Raw genomic sequence first — 16508 nt, 5'->3', positions numbered from 1 at the left:
TGCATCAGACCCCTGGGCAGCCAGGTCCTGGAGGCAGAAGCTTCTTCACTCTCTGCCTGTCATCTTCACTTATTCCACTAGGGGGAGAACGTCTACCACACAAACCTCCAGTCCTAAGGCTTAGAGGCTGGAAGATCTACCCTGGATTCTTCTCCAGGCTGTTTTCTAGATTCTGAGCCAAAGGAAAAAAGAGAGAGAGAGAAAGAGAGAGAGATTCTGATCCATGATATTATTCGACCATGACCCTCAGCTGGAGAAAAGAAAAAGAATAAGAACACAAGAACCACACATCTTTCTAGCATTTTCAGTTAAAGGGATTTCACATACATTCTAAATTACAGAGGCAGCTGGTAGAGTGCAGGAATACCGCAGTCGTCCGGGAAAACAAGAAATCTGGGTTCCAGTCCCAGCTCTGTCTTCTTCTGATTCCTTGTGTGGCTTTGGCCAAGCCACTTCACGTCAGGTGACCTCAGTTTCCCTATCTGTGAAACGAAGGATTGAATTAGATGGTCTCAGAATCCATTTTGGCACTAAACATTTATGCTTCTGTCTCCTAAGCAGAGCTAAGAAAAGAGCCTGAAATTCCTGAAACATAAATTAAAACAGCTGGATGAATCAGGCCAGCATGTTCTGAAGCATTGAACGTTCACATCTGGCCCTCTGCTTCCACTGAAGACGATCAGTGGTTGCTGTTACTAGTTTTCTTGAGCTGGAAGATAATAACATTATTATCTAACTGAACATTAGCCACATGCTGGGTGTTACGTGTATTGTGTCTTCTCAACTTCTCCACACCCCTGAGAGCAGCTACTACGATCAACATCCCCACTTTACAGATGGGGAAAGTTGAGTCCTAGAGAGCTTGGGTCAATGCCAAAGGTCAATGCAGTAGGACTGGAACCAAGCAGGCGCATCTAGAGGCTGCACTTTCAGCTACATTGGCCATGAGCGGGCCCCTCTGTGGGCAATAGGCCCTCCCCACCACCCTGTGTGCCCCCTGTGGAGGGGAGCCAGAGAAATGAGGGCAAGTGCTCTGACTTGGAAGCACTCCTATGCGGTTTGGGTCCCAAGTATTTCCCTCCCACGAAGCAGGATCCTGTCTAGTCAATTACAGATTTCATCTCAACTCAGCAGACATCTCTGAAGGCCTCACTGTGGTCAGGGATGGCGCCTGTGGTCCCCAGGACAGGTGGGGAGTCAGAAGCTCGCAGGGGGGGGGGGGCTTCCCTGGTGGCGCAGTGGTTGAGAATCCGCCTGCCGATGCAGGGGATACGGGTTCATGCCCCGGTCCGGGAAGGTCCCACATGCCGCGGAGCGGCTGGGCCCGTGAGCCATGGCCACTTAGCCTGCGCGTCCGGAGCCTGTGCTCCGCAACGGGAGAGGCCACAACAGTGAGAGGCCCGCGTACCACAAAAAAAAAAAAAAAAAAAAAAAAAAAAAAGCTCGCAGGGTAGAGAAGGGTGTGGACACAGCTGCACCTCCTCCAGCCCTTTAGTTTCCTTGATGGGGCCTGGGAGTCTGGCCCTTTACAAGCTCCTCAGCCAACTCTGAAGTACAGCCAGCTTTGCCAATCCCTGGGCCAGGCTGAGGGGAAAACTAGAATAGAAAAGACTCAGCTTCTACTCTTTGATGGGGCTGGAGCCTATGTGTGTTTCTTTTTCTTCATTTTCCCCTTTCCTGGTGTCCATTCCACAGCTGTCCTCAGGCCCAGGTGGGCACTGGCTGTGGAGCTCTGAAGGTGAAATGGAAGTTACCCTCACAGGCCTAGCTCCTCGTGCAGCTGTTGAGGGCAGGAGGAGGGTAGGTGCTTACTTATTGCTCCTAATAACCTCTGCAAAATTCCAGGCCTCTCCCTGCTCTGGAGACAAAAGCCTAAACAGAATTTCTCAGAAAGAGCCCAAAGATGGCTCTGGGCAAGTTGCTTTTTAATTTTTTTTTAATATATTTTTTTCCTCTGAGGCACTTTATCTGCACGTATGTATTACATCCCTAGAAAAAGAATCCAAGGATTCTCCCTCCTGTGTGTTTTCATCTTGCTTCTTCATGGTGCATGATGCCAGCTGAGGTTGTCAGTACAATGAAACCAAACGGATGGGACGGGAGCAGGTTATTCTGCCATTTTTCTAGATCTTTGAGTTGCACATCAAACCTAGGGCTGATCACTCCACATTTATTTAGCCTGCCTGTGAGGTTCACAACAATTTTCCCAGCCCTGTGATCATCGATGATTTCAAATTCACCAATGTAACCACGCTTCATCATCACAGTTAGAAACCTGACAATGGCTTTGGAGCTCTGCCTAAAAATATAGAATGCTTCACGAATTTGTGTGTCATCCTTGCGCAGGGGCCATGCTAATCTTCTCTGTATCGTTCCAATTTTAGTATATGTGCTGCCGAAGTGAGCACAAGTCGCTTTTTTTAAAAAGATACTCTTCATCTACTTTATCATTTTGCCTCAGATTGACCCTGATTAAAAACAAGAAGGAAGGGACTTCCCTTGGCGGTCCAGTGGTTAAGACTCAGTGCTCTCACTGCTGTGGGCCTGGATTCATTCCCTGGTCGAGGAACTAAGATCCTGTAAGCCTCATGGCGTGGCCGAGGAAAAAAAACAACCAAGAAGGAAGAGTTTAGCTTCATCTCTGGTATTTATTTTCACTGATGCCCTTGTAAACTCACAACACCAATTCATCCCCACCCCAAGTGATTTTTAAGCTGAGGCTGACAATAACCTCAAATGGCCTCCTGGTGTGAAAAGTTCATGTTCCACGTGGGGCTTTCTCATCCCATAAAGCACATTTAATGTATGAGCTTAATTACATGGAGATCAAGGGCCTCAGAGGTGAAAGGCTAAGGAGGGCATTAAATCCTGAAACACTTCTCAGCTGCCCCACCACTTGGCAGAGTTCTATGGGCAAATCACGCTTGTAAAGCACCCCATCGGCTACTTTGAATCCCACTCCAAGCGTGGTACAACCAGAACCTGTCCGAGGAGGACATGGAAGTCTGGAAGAGCCACCTTTTATAAGGAGGGAGAGGAGAGAAGAGTGGGGGGTCCCGAAGGTGCCTGCCCACCCCTGCAGGGCAGTCCTCTAGTCCAGGGCACTGACTGCTGCAAGGAGCCAAATTTGAACTGGTGGACTTTATCAAGAGGACAAATTGGGCCATTTATTCCATAGATCCCCTCCCCCAGGTCATGGTGTGAAGGGAGCAAAGACTGCAAAATAAGAAGGTGAGGGGGGGCTTCCCTGGTGGCACAGTGGTTAAGAATCCGCCTGCCAATGCAGGGGACACAGGTTCGAGCCTTGGTCCAGGAAGATCTCACATGCTGCGGAGCAACTAGGCCTGTGCACCACAACTACTGAGCCTGTGTTCTTGAGCCCACAAGCCACAACTACTGAAGCCCACGCACCTAGAGCCCGTGCTCCACAACAAGAGAAGCCACCACAGGAGAAGCCCGCGCACCACAACAAAGAGTAGCCCCTGCTCACCGCAACTAGAGAAAACCCACGTGAAGCAGCAAAGACCCAATGCAGCCAAAAATTAAATAAATGATAAATAATTTTTTTTTAAAAAAAGGTGAGGGGGCAGAGCTCAGACCTCGAAGGCTGCTAGGTTAAATTCAAGACTTCTGCCGACGCTGAGAATAAAGGAAAACTACAGAATGATTTTAAGTGAGTGGGTGATGCAAGGAAATTTGGGTTTTGAGAAGCTCATTCTTGCAGCCGTAAGAACATTTCAACTTAACCTAAAGAGGAGCTTTCTAATGGAATGCTTGACCTTGGGAAAGTAATAACAGTAAACACACTTATTGGGCCCTTACTAGGAATGAACCCTTTGTGCCATGTGTTTATCATGGATTAATACCTTTGGCCTTGAGGACAATGTATAAGGTAGGTGTATTACTATGATGCACTTTTCACAGAGGAGGGGATAGAGGCTCAGGGAGGCTCAGAATGTTGGTTGAGGTCACTCGGTGAAGTTGCAGAGCTGGAGTTCAAATCCAATTCTGTCTGAACTCAGAGGCCCCAGAGAGCTGCGAGGAACCACAGCCGTGGTCCTCAGCCTGGGTTGCACAGTGGACTCTCCTGAGTGGGCTGTAAATATTTAAATCCTCCCCTCCTTAGAGATTCTGATGTAAGTAGCCCAAAGTGCAGCCTGGACTTTGGGAATTTCTGTAAACAGGTGAGTCTGTTATGAGTTCCTGTCCCACTCAGATAGGCTGTGATATTAGGACTCACCAGTCCTATTGCCAGAAGCCTCCCCACGCCCTACCCCTGCCCCCGGGGGACTGGGTTTCTGGAACTGGCAGATGGAAGCTGAGGGACCTTGGTGACATGGCATTGGCTCTAATGGCTGGGCAGGGAGAGGCAAGCCCTCAAGGCTACGTCTCTGAGCCCTGCCAGCCCCCTCACCTCTGGCTCAGACCCAGCCTGCAAACAAGTTGACAGGAGGAAGAGAAAAGGTCAGCTGATCTTGGTGGGCACAGCCAGAGCTGCTGCTGGCTGTCGGCCCGTTACCAGGGACTGATCCACTCCTTCGAGAGCATCTGGAGCATTTGCAAGTAGTGGGAACATCCCTTACCTGCCCCCTTGGGGCTCCTTGGCTTCTTGGGGGTTCGGCTGCTTGGAGCAGGTTATGGATGTTTGACCTCCTCCCCTTTCCCTCTCCAGCCAGGCTGATCTGATGCCACTTAAACCTGCCAAGTTTATTCCCCCTTCTAGGCCTTTCTTTGTACTTGGTGGTCCCTGGGCTTAGAATGCCTTCCCCCAGCCAGTCACTCGGCGACTCTAGGCCTGGAACTCAGGTGGGGCACAGAAGGAGCTCTGAACAGACTCTGAGTTGAGAGGCTCAGAGGCAGACTATACCCAAGGCTCCTGCTCCTCTCAGAAACCGCCTGCCTGGCACGTGGGGGGAGTCTTTATCTGCCCCCAGGGAGACCAGCCCCACCTGAACCACCATCACTCCTGCAGTCCAAAGACTCAGGTCACAAATGCTTACCTGACCCTCTCTGAGTCCGGTGGCTGCACAACCACAGCAAATTAGAAACAGATGGGGCAGCGGAGGGTGAAAAACAATACCTTATGTCTGGGGGTTGCTTTCTGCCTTTTCCAGAGCTTTCTGGAGCTATTATCTCACTTATAGACTCAGAATCTGACAGCCTCACGGTGACCGTATATGCCTGCCCCCATAATACAAATAAAAAACTTTAAGGGGGGAAGGTGTTGCAGAGATTTTATAGCTGGTACAAAGTCATGCAACCTAAACTACAACCCCAGACCATTTTGATGCACCTTTGATTTTCCAGATAACTCTGCAAGACTGGCAGAACAGTACCATCAGCCCATTGGACAGATGAGGAAATAGAGGTGCAGAGATAAATAATCTGCCCGAGGTCACACTGGAACTCACTGGCTAACAGAGACCAGAAATCTATGCCCTTGGCCCTTGCCAGCATGATACCACAAAGCCCTGCTCCTGAGAGGGACAGAGAGAAGGCAGGTGGGGTCCCAATAATGCCAGTCGACATGAGTGGAAAAGTTGCTTTTAAGACTGTGAGTTCAGGCTTCCCTGGCAGTGCAGTGGTTGAGAATCCACCTTTCAGTGCAGGGGACACGGGTTCGATCCCTGGTCCCGGAAGATCCCACATGGCAAAGAGCAGCTAAGCCTGCGTGCCACAACTACTGAGCCTGCCCTCTAGAGCCCACGAGCCACAACTACTGAAGCCCATGCGCCTAGAGCCCGTGCTCTGCAACAAGAGAAGCCACCACAATGAGAAGCCTGTGAACCGCAGCAAAGAGTATCCCCTGCTCACCACAACTAGAGAAAGACCGCGTGCAGCAACAAAGAGCCAACGCAGCCAGAAACAATAAATAAAATAAAATAATAAAATAAATAAATTTATTAAAAAAGAAAAAAAAGACTGAGTTCTCAACTCCTCAGAGCTAGAGTTTGCCAGACAAGCTCAATCCCAGCCCAGCTTTTTTCTTTGACCTCTAGGAGTCTTGGTTTTCTCATTTATTAAATGAGGATAGTAATAGTCTCCTTACTTCATAGGTAATTTTGAGGATTAAATGAGATAAAAAGCCCCCAAAATGCATGACCTGTACTTGACAGGCAACAAAGAGTAGTTGTTATTTTTACTTTAATAACCATTATTAGAATTTCCATTATAATAATAACATTCTGGAAAACAAACCATTAAAACAGCTTCCTCCATGGATGGGGCTTCCTGGGCTCCCAGCTGGTGAAATCAATCCAGAGAGAATCTCTCCCTTAGTCTTTCCTTTTTTTTTTTCCTCGAAATACATTGGTGTACTGGAGCCAATGTACTGGCTTCTGAGGGCCTATTGTTCCATTTTCAGGAACTTTGTGGGCTGGTTGTTAAACACAGCCATTATTTTAAAATAAATTATATAAGCTGTTTGGAGTCAATTCTTCATGAGTCTCTCTCTTTTCAGCTGGTCCTGTGAGTGGAAGCACTGACTATCTTTGTTCAGGACTATCTTTTCAAACTTGTTTGTATAGTGTTTCCCTCAAGATAAAAAGGGCAGTTTTCTTATTGTCCAGAGTAATCAAGATAATGTCTGCCTTTGAGCATTATAAAAGATGATAACTTAGCATTCGGATCCCTAAACTCAGAATTCCTCTCCTATATACAACCCACTGCATGAATAAGTGCCATTTTGCATCACCCTTTGGGAACTGGGGCTCAGGGAACTAGTACAAGGTAATGCTGACACTCTAGTTACTGCAGTTGCTGTAAGTAATAAAGTCCTTTGTCTCTAATCCAGGAGTCTCATGTCTTCTGCCAGCAGCCATGAAACTGACAATGTAGCTTGCAAGTAGGGTAAACTCTTAGACCCTCCAAAGTTCTTGACATAAATATAAAATTAAATAAGTTATATTTAAAACAAAGTTGATAAATACTCAGAACTCATCATTTCCTTCCACATTTTATTATTATCTATACTTCTGAGGTCATATGCATCTCCTGTAAGTGTGGGCATATTACATAATGGTGTGCTTCTGTGAATCTCTTCCCATCTCTGTGCTCAGGGGCAACATACCAGTTGCTTGCAATCAGCTATAAAGTTTGTATTTATACCGTGGAAATTATCCCTCCCTCGCCAAGAACTGGTTGTGAAACATTTACCATCACAACACCAACTAAATCCCACAAATCTCACCCCAGAAGTTCTCAGACCTTGATGTTTCTAAAGATTTGTTAAAATGCAAGTTCCAAGGGCTTCCCTGATGGCGCAGTGGTTGAGAATCCGCCTGCCGACTCAGGAGACACGGGTTCGTGCCCCGGTCCGGGAAGATCCCACATGCCGCGGAACGGCTGGGCCCGTGAGCCATGGCCGCTGAGCCTGTGCGTCCGGAGCCTGTGCCCCGCAACGGGAGAGGCCACAAGAGTGAGAGGCCCACGTACCACAAAATAAATAAATAAATAAATAAAATGCAAGTTCCAAATTGGACATCTGTAGGTTTAAAAAAAAACCTCTATCTAATCTCACACTTTATTTTTTATTTTTAAATTTATTTATTTACTTATTTGGTTGCATTGGGTCTTAGTTCTGGCAGATGGGCTCCTTAGCTGCAGCTTGAGGGCTCCTTAGTTGAGGCACACAGTTTCTTTAGTTGCGGCATGCATGTGGGATCTAGTTCCCTGCCCAGGGAATGAACCCAGGCCCCCTGCACTACACAGAGTCTTAACCACTGTGCCACCAGGGAAGTCCCTAATCTCACACTTTATACAAAAACTAACTCAAAATTGATCATAGATTTAAACTCAAACTATAAAACTTTTAGAAAAAACATAGAAGAATATCTTCAGGATCTGACTAGGGAAAGAGTTCTTAGACTTGACAGCAAACCATGACCTTAAAAGGAAAAATGTTTAAGTTGGACTTCATCAAAACTAAAAACTTTTAGTCTGTTAGGAGGATGAGAAGACAACCTACAGAATGGGAGAAAATATTTGCAAACCACATATCTGACAAAGACTAGTATCTAGAATATATTTTTAAAACTTTTTAAAACTCAATATTAAAAAAGCAAGCGATCCAATCAGACCATAGGCAAAAGACATAAAGAGACATTTTCCTGAAGAAGACATACAGATGGCAAATAAGCAGGGAAAAAAGATGTTCAAGATCATTAACTATCAGAGAAATGCAAATTAAATGCATGACATCACTGCACACATATCAAAATGGCTAAAATAAAAAAGGGTGACAATACCAAATGCTGGCAAGGATGTGGAGAAACTGGATCACTCTTACATTGTTGGTGGAGATGTAAAATGGTATAGCATCTCTGGAAAATGGTTTGGCAGTTTCTTTGAAAAAGGAAACATACAACTACCACTCAGTGCAACTCAGCAATTTCACTCCTAGGCATTTATCCCAGAGAAATGAAGGCTTAAGATCTCATGAAAACCTGTACACAATGGTTTATACCAGTTTTATTGATAGTAGCCCCAAACTGGAAATAGCCAAGATGTTCTTCAATGGGTAAATGGTTAAACAAAGTGCAGCACATTCACACTATGAAATACTACTCAGCAGTTAAAAGAGGCAAACCACTGGTACAAGCAAAAACTAAAGTGAAGAACTATAGAAAATATTCATCCCTTTGGCCCAATAGTTCTGAAACCACACAATGCAGACTGGGAGTTGAACCCAGCTAAAACCCAGACTGTGGCTTGAACCCACTGTCTTTTAATTGAGATCACACACCTGGTCTCAGTACTTAATGAAGCTCAGGTTCTTTACATCTAGTCACAGAAAGAATTCAGTGAGAGACAAAGCGATAGGTAAGAAGAGGATTTATTTAGAGAGATACACATTCCGTAGACAGAATGCAGTCTGTCTCAAAAGGTAAGAAAGGTCCTGGGAGAAACACACTCCACAGACAGAGTGTGGGCCACCGCAGAAGGTGAGGAGCCCCCGAAATATGGGCTGGGTAATTTCATAGGCTGACAAGTGCGAGGATTATTCCAACTATTTTGGAGAAGGGGCGAAGATTTCCAGAAATTGGGCCATTGCCCAATTTTTGGCCTTTTTTTTTTTTTTTTTTTTTTTTTTTTTTTTGCGGTACGTGAGCCTCTCACTGTTGTGGTCTCTCCCGTTGCGGCGCACAGGCTCCGGATGCGCAGGCTCAGCGGCCATGGCTCACGGGCCCAGCCGCTCCGCGGCATGTGGGATCTTCCCGGACCAGGGCACAAACCCGTGTCACCTGCATCAGCAGGCAAACTCTCAACCACTGTGCCACCAGGGAAGCCCTTTGGGCCTTTTTTGGTTAGCTTTGGAACTGTCATGGTGCCTGTGAGTATGTCATTTAGCATGCTAATGTATTACAAGAAGCGTATAATAAGGCTCAAGGTCTACTGGAAGTACAATCTTCCGCCATCTTGATCCTATTTGGTTCTAACCAGGTTATATCGTAGCCTCAAGGGCTATGTCATTCTTTTAGAGGTTGTGCCCTGCCCCCTTCCCTCCTGTTTCAGTTCCAACTTACAGAAGGGATATGCTAAATAAAGACTAGTTCTTACTGAGTACCTATATGTGCTAGCTCTGCTCTGGACAGTGGCAATAAAGCAGCAAACAAAATAGAGAAAGATTCCTGCCTTCATGGAACTTATGCTCTAATAGAGAGAGGCAATAAAACAGGTAAAAAGGTATAATAATATGTTGCATGGTCTTTACTATGGAGAGAAGATAAAGTAGGAGAGAGCACAGGGGGCTTGTTAGGGGTGGGTTACGACTTCAGCGAGGTGTTCAAAAAAGGTGTCACTGCAAAGGTGGCACTTGAGTAAAGACCCTCAGATAGTGAGATGCGACTATCTGAGGGTGCCGAGGGGGAGGGGGAGCATTTCAGGTGGAGGGAACAATAAACGCAAAGGCCTGAGATAGCAGCTCGCAGGGTGCGTGCGTACAGCCAAGGGGCCCCCGTGGCTAGAGAAACAATGGCGGGGCGATCAGGGATGGCATTAAGGGCCATTGACCCGACGTGGGCTTAACATGCAGATGGGGAGCCCCTGGAGTGTTTTGAACAATGGTTTTACATAAATGATGTGCATGTAAACAGGAAATAAATGCAGGCTCCAGGTCCCCCTGCAGAGGTGTTGAACGGATGAGCCAAATCTGACAGTGTTCTGAAATCGGATTCATAGTGATTAACAAAATAAAGGGAGGGGGGCAGGAAACAGCATCAGAGAAATCCAAGTCCTTGAACCTAGTTAGAACAAATTATAGATAAGAAGTAACCCTGCCGAGCAGGGTAGGGATGTTTTCCCTCTTCTTTTTCTGTCTTGCTCTGCCAGGTCTTTGCGCAGATAAGGTGACATGGAAATCTTAGCAGCATTCTGGGCTGGGAAGGGGGACATCGGAGGGCTGCAGCTGCCCCTCCTCCGCACCCCCCTCCACCCCAGGTCCAGACGCTCCCCTAAATGCTTTACCTACAGCATCTCATTTCCGCTGACTTAATCCTCACAACAGCCTTATGAGTTGGGACCTCTCTGCTTCATTACATTTTAAATCAACACCCAGAATTGCCTTCCGCTTTATTCTTTATCCACTTAAAGACAAACACTACCCCTTCAAATGGGTTAATTTTAAGACACATTCTCAATGCTAGAAATGTCAAAATGTGAATGATAGAATTGAGGCAATTTGGAGTTACCACATCCATTTCAGATAATGAAATTGAGGCTCCTGCAGTTAGAAATGTAAAACCAGAGACTTGAACATGCAACCCTTGGTTCCAACCCCAGTTCCCTCATTTAGTAGCGGGCAACCCCATCCACCTAGGTGCTTAGCTCAGAAATGTCCTCTACCACATTCCCTCTATCACAGTGCCGACACACAGGGTTCGTCTTAATCCTAAATTAGCAGGACCTTGGCAGATGGAGCCTCCTACCACAGGCCCATCTGCTGATTTTTTGCTCCATGGCCCAGCTCCTGAATTTGGCTGATATGTTTTAATCTTTAAAATATATGTGACTTTGACATTCTACTCATTAACATCTCTATTTATGTGAACACAGAAACAGTATGTTTTTCTTAGCCAAATCTTTGAATAATATTTAAGTTTGACGGGAAATGGGCCATGGCCTTGGGTACCCAGAACACATTGATAAAGTTGATCCATTTGATCGTGTGCTTCCAATTAGTCAACCACAGCTTTCCTCTTGGCAGATATGGGTAACAGATGAAAAGGTACTTTCTGTCAGCATTAATGTATCACTGAAAGCAAGTCAGTGACAATTTGTAAGATGAAGCATACCTCTAAGAGAAAACCACCATTTCATCAGGCTGAAATCTTTGGAGGGGTGAACAAATCTTTATGTATTTAAATTGAACGATATGTGTGGATGTTGCCCATTATAAATTCTTAGAGTTAGAAAGCAGTTATGACTTTTCACTCTGGTGGTAGTGAAGTCCAAAATATACTTTTTATTTATTTATACCCAAGACACATACATATTTGTCAAGTATCATCTTTATCTTGAATTTTATTGCTCTATCTTAAAACTCATCTCTTGTTTATAGGGATTGAGATTTAATCACAAGTGCTGGGATAGAGTGTGGTACTGCTATTAATTTTGCCAGGTCTTTTTAGGTTTAAGAGTTCTTTTAGTGTACTTAAAATGAATGCTTGTGATAGTAACAGCTCATGCTTCTTGAGCCTTAACAATGTGCCAAGCCCTGTAGTAAGTGCTTTGTATGCATTGCCTAACTTAATTCCTTCTTATCCAGCTTAGATTTCATGGTCCAATATTATAATCACTTCCAGGCTTCCCTGGTGGCGCAGTGGTTGAGAGTCCGCCTGCTGATGCAGGAGACATGGGTTCATGCCCCGGTCTGGAAAGATCCCACATGCCGCAGAGCGGCTAGGCCCATGAGCCATGGCTGCTGAGCCTGTGCGTCCGGAGCCTGTGCTACGCAACAGGAGAGGCCGCAATAGTGAGAGGCCCGTGTACCGCAAAAAAAAAAAAAAAAAAAGATATAATCACTTCCTCATACAAATGGCCTTAATGTCCTCCCTCTTCTCTCTCCAACATTCTTCCCTAGCAAAACCTTAATCTGGCCAAACCCAACCCTCTTCTTTCTCCATTCACTCATTCCCAACTGAATGTTAAAGAGAACAAACAACTATGTCAATTGATCTCACTTTAAATTCATGTCCACAATCTCAAATGGCACAAAATATAGCCTGGTCATCCTATCAGCTCCCCTCCCAAACCCCCAGCATTCTCAATGAAAAGTTCCCTGGGTGGGAACCAACATGGTTGGTCAAGGAGCCAAGTGATGGAGGAGAAGAGAGTAGTAGGAGGTGACATCACAGAGGTGCAGGTTCCCAGATCATAAGGGCCTTTGTAGGGCATTGTAAGGACTTGGCTTTTGTGTTGAGTGAGATGGGAAACCATTGGAAGGTTTTGAACAAAGGAGTAACAAAGTCTGACTTAGATTCTAACAGCATCACTCTGGCTAGTATTTTGAGAAGAGTTTAAAGGGCAAGGACAAAATCAGGGAGACAGGAGATGATTGTCATAATCCAAGCAAGAAATGCTGGTGGCTTGGACCCAGGTGGTTGCAAGGAAGGAGGTTATAAGTGATCTGACTTTGGCTATTTTTTTTTTTGCGAGACTCTCACTTCTGTGGCCTCTCCCGTTGCAGAGCACAGGCTCCAGACGCGCAGGCTCAGCGGCCATGGCTCACGGGCCCAGCCACCCCACAGCATGTGGGAATCTTCCCGGACCGGGGCACGAACCCGTGTCCCCTGCATCGGCAGGCGGATTCTCAACCACTGCGCCACCAGGGAAGCGCTGACTTTGGCTATTTTTGAAGGTATAGCCAACAAGGTTTGCCAATGATTTGGATGTGATAGAAAGTGAAGGCTCAATAGGGACACCAAGGTTTTTGCCTGAGTGACTTTAAGGCTGAAATTGTCCCTTACTGAGATGGGAAATACTGTGGGAGGGGCAGGTTCATGGGTGGGAGTGGGAGGTGAATAAAAGAAGAGTTTGTTTTTGGACATGCTGAGTTGGAGATGTCTACTAGACAACTCTATTAGTTTCCTAGGGCTGCTGAAACAGATTACCACATACTTGGTGGCTTAAAACAACAGAAATTGATTCTCTCACAGTTTTGGAAGCCAGAAGTCTGAGCTCTAAGTGTCAGCAGGGCCATGTTTCCTCTGAAGGCTCTAGGGAAGAATCTATTCTTTGCATCTTTTAGCTTCTGGGGGCTGATGGCAATTCCTGACCTGTGGCTGCATTGCCCCAACCTCTGCCTCTCTGGTCTCATTCCCTCTCTCCTACAGAGGTAGGAGAGAATCAAGGGACCGTGGGGCTGGAAGCCAAGTGTCTTAGTCCATTTGGGTTGTCCATTTGGGCTGCTATAACAAGTGCCATACACGGTATAGCAGTTAGGACTCTGCGCTTCCACTGCAGGGGGCGTGAGTTCATCCCTAGTCTGGGAGCTAAGATCCCTCATGTCACGTGGGCAAAAAAAAAAAAAAGGTGCCATAGAGCAGGTATCTTATAAACAACAGAAATTTATACTTCATAGTTCTGGAGGCGGGAAACTTTAGGATCAGGATGCTGGCAGATTTGGTGTCTGGTAAGAGCCCACTTCCTGGTTCATAGATAGCCGTCTTCTTGCTGTGTCCTCACATGGTAGAGGGGCAACGATGCTCTCTGGGGTCTCTTCTATAAGGACACTAATCCCATTCATGAGCCTCACCTCCAAATACCATACTATCAGGGATCAGGTTTCAACATATGAATTTGGGGGTGGGAGACACAACTTCAGTCTGTAGCACCAAGTGAAGATACTGTTACAGAAAGGAAGAAACGATCAATCATATCAGATGATGCAGTAGGAAAAATTAAATTAGGATCGAGTGTTGACCATTGCTTTAGCAAGATGGAGCTCGGAGGAGATTTTGGAAAGAGAAGTTTGGGAGGAGAAATAGAGGAAAAACATGGTTGGGGATCATTTGAGAGAAAATAGGCAGCTGCAACCTTGATGAACTTGGCTATTAGCTCTAGTAGCTTTCTTCTGGATTCTTTGGCATTTCCTATATATAGGAACAAATTTGAAAACAGTGGTGATGGTTGCACAACAGGGTGAAAGTAATTAACGCCACTGAATTATACACTTTAAAATGGTTGAAAAGATTGAAAGGGCACATTTTACGTTATGTATTTTATCACAAAATTTTCTTAGAAAATAAAAAGAGACACCAGGTGAATAATTGGAGACAGTGAGTAGAGACCACCGTTTTGAGAAGCTCAGTTGTAAAGCAGAGAGAGGTAGCTAAGTGTGGGATTTAAAGTAGTTTTTTTTTTTTAAGCTGGGAGAAGTTATAGCATGTTTGTATACTGATGGGAATGATCCAGTAGAGAGACATTTCATCTGTAATAACAGGAGGGAGGGGAGCAGGAAGGTGAGGCAATATGCTGGAGCAGCTTGTGGAAGTTCCCTTCTGACAGCTTCTGTTTTCTCAGTGAGGTAGAAGGAAGGTCATCAGTCAAGAGTGAGGCTGGGGACAAAGTGTTGGAGGCTGAGAAAAGGTATGAAGTGGTGGCTTATGAAAGAGAGGGGGGAATGGACTTGGGACTGGTCCTCACGGGTCAGATCCCCAGGCCAGCACGGCAGCGTCATCTGGGCATTGTTGGGAATGCAAACGATCAGGCCCACCCCTTTTTATCAGGGATTCAGAAACCCAGGGAGTGGGGCCAGCCATCTGCTTAACAAGCCCTCCAGGTGCATCTGCTGCCTGGTCTGATCTGAGAAGGTCCAGCCTACTTCAATATGATATCATGGCTGGGTATTAGCAGCCGTAGGAAGTTAGTGGACCTGAGAAGCTGGTGTAGTGGTCTGAATGTGGATTTTGGAGCCAAACTGCCTGGGTTCTGTTCTAATTCTTCCACTTAATTTTGTGATCTTGACCTTGCTGTTCCTCCATGCTCTCATCTTGAAAATGGGGATGTTGATGATAGTACTTTATAGGATTGTTATGAGGAAAAAATTACTTATTACATGTAAAGCACTTAAAATTTGCTGTACACCTGAAACTAACACAACATTATAAATCAATTATACCCCAATAAATATTTTTTTAAAAAGTATGTTTTTTGGGCTTCCCTGGTGGCGCAGTGGTTGGGAGTCTGGCTGCCGATTTGGGGGATGCGGGTTCGTGCCCCGGTTCGGGGGGATCCCGCATGGCGCGGAGCGGCTGGGCCCGTTGGCCGTGGCCGCTGGGCCTGCGCGTCCGGAGCCTGCGCTCCGCAGCGGGAGAGGCCACAGCGGTGAGAGGCCCGCGTACCGCAAGAAAAAAAAAAAAAAGTATGTTTTTAGGATTTTATTTATAATGCACAGAAAAAACACAATGTGTTACCAATACTCTCAGTCGTATTTTAAAATATCCAACAATAAAAGACTGGTTAAATAAATGATTCAGCAACATGATAGAATATTATGCAGCCACTGAAAATACTACTTTTTTTTTTTTTTTTTTTTTTTAACCTCACTGCACGGCTTGCAGGATCTCAGTTCCCTGACCAGGGATTGAACCCGGGCCACTGCAGTGAAAGCCCAGAATCCTAACCATTAGGCCACCAGAGAACTCCCTGAAAATATTTTTGAAAGATATTTCTGAGAAATCTCATGAAAAATACTCATGAGATAATTTGGGGCTTAGAAGCAGCAGGATACAAAGCTGCATTCAGATGATTATAACTCCATGATTATATAGTAATTAGGACTCACACTCAGTGCCCTCTGCATACCAGGCATCCTATGATTTGATCTTCATATAACTCTATAAAGGAGCTACCCCTTATTATCCCCATTTTACAAATGAAGAATCTGGGGTTAAGTTGCCTGAGATCATCAACTAGAAAGAAGCAAGGTCAAGATTGCAGTCTGGGCAGTCTCTCTCAGAGCCCTGATTTAACCACTGAGCTGGAGGAGGTAGAGAGGTCAGGGTCGGGGGAGGGCAAGACATCACACATGTCCTGGGTTATGGGATTAAGGTCTCAGGAAATGAGAACTACCACCTTCAGGTGCTCAGACCTAAAACCCTGGGGTCATCTTGATTCCCCTCTTTCACACTCCACATCTGTTCCATCAGCAGATCCTGTCGGCTCTAACTTCCAAATATGCTCAGAGTCTGGCCCCTTCTCACCTCCTCCACCGCTTCCACCTAGAGCCTCCGACCTGGTCTCTCTTTTTTTTTTTTTTTGTGGTACGTGGGCCTCTCACTGTTGTGGCCTCTCCCATTGCGGAACACAGGCTGTGGACGCGCAGGCTCAGCGGCCATGGCTCACGGGTCCAGCCGCTCCGCGGCACGTGGGATCTTCCCGGACCGGGGCACGAACCCGCGTCCCCTGCATCGGCAGGCGGGTTCTCAACCACTGCGCCACCAGAGAAGCCTCCGACCTGATCTCTCTTGATCCCCACCTTCCATGTGCCCAGCCCCAGATACCATCAG

At 46.1% G+C, this 16508-nt stretch overlaps 1 non-coding gene across 1 annotated transcript; it reads right to left on the bottom strand.

The window, feature by feature from the left end:
* Positions 1-2301: 2301 nt before the first annotated feature.
* LOC131756537 (U6 spliceosomal RNA) lies at positions 2302-2408 on the bottom strand. Its single transcript, XR_009335696.1, has one exon. It is a non-coding gene; the product is annotated as a U6 spliceosomal RNA (small nuclear RNA).
* Between the last annotated feature and the right edge of the window lie 14100 nt (positions 2409-16508).

This window comes from Kogia breviceps, chromosome 4 (genome assembly GCF_026419965.1).
Source record: "Kogia breviceps isolate mKogBre1 chromosome 4, mKogBre1 haplotype 1, whole genome shotgun sequence".
Classification (NCBI taxonomy): Eukaryota; Metazoa; Chordata; class Mammalia; order Artiodactyla; family Physeteridae; genus Kogia; species Kogia breviceps.
This window is presented reverse-complemented; position numbering and strand designations above follow the sequence as displayed.